The sequence below is a fragment of the Helianthus annuus genome, chromosome 17, assembly GCF_002127325.2.
Source record: "Helianthus annuus cultivar XRQ/B chromosome 17, HanXRQr2.0-SUNRISE, whole genome shotgun sequence".
Lineage (NCBI taxonomy): Eukaryota > Viridiplantae > Streptophyta > Magnoliopsida > Asterales > Asteraceae > Helianthus > Helianthus annuus.
The window spans coordinates 101,188,507-101,194,683 of NC_035449.2; positions in this window are offsets into that span (position 1 = coordinate 101,188,507).

A 6,177-nucleotide genomic window follows, 5' to 3' on the forward strand; every position below is an offset into this window, starting at 1 on the left:
GTTTGATTTCCCAATCAAACTTCTTGTCCTTCTGCATGAGGAGCGTTAATGGTTGAGCGACCTTTGAAAAGTTCTCAATGAACCTTCGATAATAGCCAGCCAAACCCAAGAATTGCCGAATCTCGGTTGGCGTCTTTGGCGTTTCCCAATCCTTGATCGCCTCGATCTTGGTGGGATCCACGTGGATTCCATCTCCATTCACCACGTGCCCAAGGAATTGCACTTCTCTTAGCCAAAACTCGCACTTAGAGAACTTGGCGTACAACTGTTCCTTCTTCAGCAGCTCCAGAATAGCTCTTAAATGTTGTTCGTGCTCAGCCTTCATCTTTGAATAAATCAAAATATCATCGATGAACACAATCACGAACTTATCCAAGTACGGCTTACAAACTCGATTCATCAAATCCATGAACACTGCAGGTGCGTTTGTCAGACCAAACGGCATAACGAGAAACTCGTAGTGTCCATATCGAGTTCTGAAGGCTGTCTTTGGGATACTTTCTTCCTGTATCCGTAGCTGATGGTATCCGGATCGAAGATCGATCTTTGAATAAAAGCTTGAACCTTGTAGTTGGTCAAACAGATCATCGATTCTTGGCAGGGGATACCTGTTCTTGATCGTCAGCTTGTTCAACTCTCTGTAGTTAATACACATACGGAAACTACCGTCCTTCTTCTTGACAAACAAAACTGGAGCTCCCCAAGGCGAGAAGCTCGGTCGGATAAATCCCTTGTCTAACAACTCTTGAAGTTGTGTCGACAGTTCCTGCATCTCGGACGGGGCAAGTCTGTAGGGTGCCTTAGCCACAGGCGCGGCGCCTGGAACTAAGTCTATGCGAAACTCCACTTGCCTTTGAGGCGGCAAGCCAGGCAAATCTTCTGGAAAGACTTCTGGGTATTCCCTCACGACAGGGATGTCTTCGATCTTTGGCTCAGCAGCCTTCTTATCTACAATGTGTGCCAGAAGGCCCGCACATCCCTTCTGCAAACACTTTCTTGCCTCCAGGCAGCTAATAATCCTCAACGGCGTCTCACGCTTCTCTCCGTGAACAATAATGGTCTCACCATCATCGGTCGGGATACGAACGACCTTCTCATGACAAACTATCTCGGCCTTGTTACTTGATAACCAATCCATCCCTACTACCACGTCGAAGCTTTCCAACTGGACTGGTAGTAGATCTAGAGCGAACTCACGCTCTCCCAATTCGATTACGCAGCCTCGAATCACCTCATTAGCTTCTACTAACTTTCCATTTGCTAATTCGATCGAGTACGAAACATCTAACTTACTAGCGGCTAAACCAAGCATATTCTTAAATTCTAACGACGCGAAGCTATAATCGGCGCCAGTATCAAATAAAACGGATGCATAGCGTTGGTTTACAAGGAACGTACCAGTGACAACATTGGGATCCTGGCGCGCTTCCCTTGCTTCCATGTTGAAAACCCTTCCGCGGGCTTGGTTCAATTCCGGGCAAGTCCTCTTGAAATGCCCAATGTCGCCGCAGTTGAAACATCCGGGCCTCTGCCCATTCCCACCATTGTTTTCCGCTTGGTTGTTTCCCTGATTTCGATTCATGGCGCCCGCTTGGTTTGCATGATTGACCCGATTTCCATCACCTCCATGGTTTCCTTGGGGGCGGTTCCCATTACCACCACGATTATTCCTATTCCCAGATCCTCCTTGGCCTCCCCGGCCAGCACTAGCCCAACAAAAATCCTTCGAATGACCAGTCTTCCCACATGATTCACAAACTCTTAGCCCGCAACGACCAGAGTGATGTCGTTGGCATGAGTTGCACTTGGGTTGTGCACCCATATATCCCTTTCCTTTCTTCTTACCAACTGTATCCTGAGCTGGCGCGTTCTGCTCTCCTTTCTTAACCACCACCCCGGTGCCCTGCTTGAAGTTCGAAAACTTCCTCTTGTTTCCTCCAGAGGACTCCACATGAGTCTCCTTCTTCTTAGGCTCCACTTCATCAAACTTGTTTAAACGAATTGCCTCCTCCGTAAGAGCCACACTCAAATCAATGGCTTCAGTGATAGTTGCAGGTTTGGAGGAGGTCACCATGCTGATGATTTGAGGAGCTAATCCCCAAATGAAGCGTTCAGTTCTCTTGAACTCAGGTGTGACCATGTAGGGTACCACATGCGACAAGTCGTGGAACCTCTGAACATACTCTGCTATCTTAGGACCCTCCATTTTTAGATGCCAGAACTCGGTCTCCAATCTCTGAATTTTAGCGCGGGAACAGTACTTCTTGCGCATGAGTTCTTTCAGTTCAACCCAAGTCAGCGCGTAAGCAGCAGCTTCGCCAAGTGTCTGGACTTGTAGATTCCACCATGATAGGGCTCCATCCAAAAATAGCCCTGAGATATAAGTGACTTGTTGATCCAGCGCGCATTTGCTCATGCGAAGTACGGATTCGGTTTTCTCAGCCCAGCGGACAAAAGCAACAGCACCTCCTGTGCCATCAAAGTTTACGGGCTTGCAGTCCAAGAACTGTTTGTAGGTGCACCCTGCACATACGTTATAACGCATGATTGGCATTAGCACTCTTGCTAAGGAAATCCATTTAGGTCATGGTATGTCTTAACGACTTAGGGTTACCATGAGACGGATTGTTGTTGTTGCCCGTGTTGCCAGAGTTGCTTCCACTCATCCCTCCTTGAGAGGCAGCATATTGAGCAATGGCAGCAGCAATAACCTGCTGTAGTTCTGTAACACCCCCAAAATACCACCTGCGGAAACCCCCGCGAGGCGTGTTACACATCAGAGTCTGAGCCACCAATCACGTTGAACCAATAGAAAATACTTAATAAAACATGTTATCAATTCAATAATGTCAAGTAGCGGAAGCATAGTATAAATTGTTTTGTAATCGTTTCATAATAACTCAAAACCAAAGTGTCAATACTAGTAATCTCATGGCTTCGATCCATGACAACTCCAGCACTCCCAGATAGCAAGTCCACGCTCCACAGTTAACGACCTACAAGCATGCAACAAGTGTGTCAGACTACGCTGGTGAGTTCAAGGTGTTGCTTACGTGTGAAGTTACCAGGTATTAGTTAAGTCAACTCGTAGTATGTTTCCGATATCGTTGTTAATTCGTTTGTTGTACCGTATGCAGCGTCAATGATGGGAATGCCTAACTCCAATGCCCTACAGGCATTGGTAAAGTCAAGGTATCAAACAACCTTGACAAACTGTAGGAGGTCTTATATCCGCGTTACAAGTTGTCCCAGTAATTAGTTCACGCCCGTCCTTACGGCCCGGTGTGAGGGTGCCAAACCTAATAGCGCTATCAACTAATTACCCCATTGCCTTACAGGCAATCCGGTAAATGATTGTTTCTATGTCTCAGTTGTTTACCCCAAGTTTCCCTTCCAAATGTTTACCCGTTGTCCCAAACCACCGGGACGCATGCTTGAGAAAATGCAATGAACTCACCTGGGGTTGCTCGGTATGATTCACACAGTTCAATTAAGTTAATAAGCAATCAACCACGTCCTACCAAAGTTATCATACCAATCAGATTCGTATTCAAATACTGCACGTAGGTTCTACACGTATTGTAACAAGTGGTACAAGCATTGACGTAAACAGTCACGTAAACAAGCATCACGTAAACAGACAGTGTCCAAGTGTTCAGCCCAATCTGTTGGGCTTGGATTCGTGCAGGCCCAACAACAGCATGTATGGTCTCGAGTCGCAACAAGGAAAGGTTCCGAGTCACAGCGATCTCGAGTCGCAACCAAAGGTGGTTACGAGTCGCAACGGGACTCGCAACTGTGGTCTCGGCTTGTCATGGTCCGGTTACGAGTCGCAACAGGACTCGCAACCGTGGTTTCGGTTCATGCTGCTCGTGTCGGTGTGTGTTGGTTTCGACTCGCAACCGTGTGTGGTTTCGAGTCGCAATGGGAGATCCCGACTCGCAACCTCCTGTCGTAACCGGATGTGTAACTGATTTCCTGATTTACAGCTCATAATTTCCGTAACTGATTATGCACAAATTTGGCAATTCAATCATGATCAATTAACAGTTTCTCAATAGCATTCATACGGATCAAACAACAGTTTTTAATCAAGATTCATGCATGTTCATACTATCATCATCAAGAACAGTGGATCGGATCATGTGACAATCGATTTCATAAACTATCAAGCAACCTAAATCATGTTCCCAAATCATAACATCACAACCGGTTAACAAACATCATATCCGATTAGATACCAACGTGGCCGATTCTTGAACATTAACAGTTAACATCATAATCAAACATATTATCATGCAACAATACTCACAAGAACCTTCATATAACAACCAATTCCTCAACAATATTCAAACCAACAATAAACATATCAATCACTAACCGAATTAGAGAAGAGACAAGAATGATCCTCGGTTGTAGGGTGTGGGTGTGTCGCCGGGTTCCAAGTAGCCGAGAGGGAGAGAGAGTTCTTTAGGGTTGGTGTGTGTTTGTGTTGTTGTAACAATGAGAGAACAAAACTCTCCCCTAATTGTTTACATGTTTAAGAAAGGTGGGCCGACCCCCACTTGGGCCGTCCTCACGGTCTCGAGTCCAATCACATGGACCGAGTGGGTTGTGTAGGCAAGTGGGTTGGAGTTTGGTCCGTTTATATCCGATGCACAATGTCACAAAAATCATAATCACATAACATTCAAGTTCACACAATCAGTTCAAATATTCACATAAAGGTCAAGCGAGTTATACTAGGTTGGGTTCAAAATACGAGTTGTCACAGTATCCCCAACTAAAAGGAAATTTCGTCCCGAAATTTGGTACGCACTCACTAGCGTAAGCTATACAAGTTAAAGCTAGGTAGGTTACATCGTTTGCTGGTTTCCCTGGGGTGTCACATCCTCCCCAACTTGAATGGGAATTTCGTCCCGAAATTCGCTATTTGCCTCAACACTAGGTTCACTAGGTTCTGCCTGATCTGTGGAGAACAAATGTGGATACTTAAGTTTCATCTGGTCCTCACGTTCCCACGTGAACTCTGGACCCCGTCTCGAGTTCCAACGAACTCTGACAATCGGTATGCGGCTGTGCTTACGAACTTTGACTTCCCGATCCATAATTTCAATTGGTTCTTCGACAAACTGCAATTTGTCGTCTATCTTTAGCTCTTGGAATGGTACTACTAGTGTTTCGTCAACCAAACACTTCTTTAGCTGTGATACATGAAATACATCATGGACATTACCCAACTCAGCAGGTAATTCCAACCTGTAGGCCACCTTTCCAATCCGTTCTAAAATTTTGAATGGTCCCACATAACGAGGGTTTAATTTGCCACGTTTCCCAAAACGCACCACACCCTTCCAGGGTGAAACCTTTAACATAACGCGGTCATTAACTTCAAATTCCAGTGGTTTACTACGCTTGTCAGCGTAGCTTTTCTGACGATCGCGGGCTGCGGCCATACGGTTTCTGATCTGCACGATGCTTTCTGATGCTTCAAGGACAAACTCAGGTCCTGTGATCTGACTATCTCCCACCTCATGCCAACAGAGAGGTGAACGACATTTCCGTCCGTACAGTGCTTCGAACGGAGCTGCCTTAATACTTGAATGGTAGCTGTTGTTGTAGGAGAATTCTATCAACGGTAGGTGTTTCTCCCATCCTTTTCCAAAGTCGAGTACGCATGCTCGAAGCATATCTTCAAGTGTTTGGATGGTGCGCTCGCTTTGACCATCCGTCTGCGGGTGATAAGCGGTACTCATGTCGAGTTGGGAACCAAATGATTTATGCATTGACTGCCATAATTCTGAAGTGAAACGCGGATCACGGTCTGAAATGATAGAAGTTGGCACTCCATGCCTAGAGACCACTTCCTTAAGGTACACTGCCGCCAGCTGAGAAAACTTGTCCGTTTCCTTGATTGCTAGGAAGTGTGCTGATTTCGTGAGGCGATCAACAATCACCCAAATAGTGTGTTCCCAGCCTGAGTTCTTGGTAGTCCTGTCACGAAATCCATAGCGATCTGTTCCCACTTCCATGTGGGTACCTCTGGTTGCTGCAGTAAACCTGAGGGCTTTTGATGTTCTGCTTTGACTTTAGCACAAGTCAAACATTTGCTGACGTAGGTTGCTATATGAGTCTTCATGCTGGGCCACCAGTAGGTAGTTTTCAGGTCATGGTACA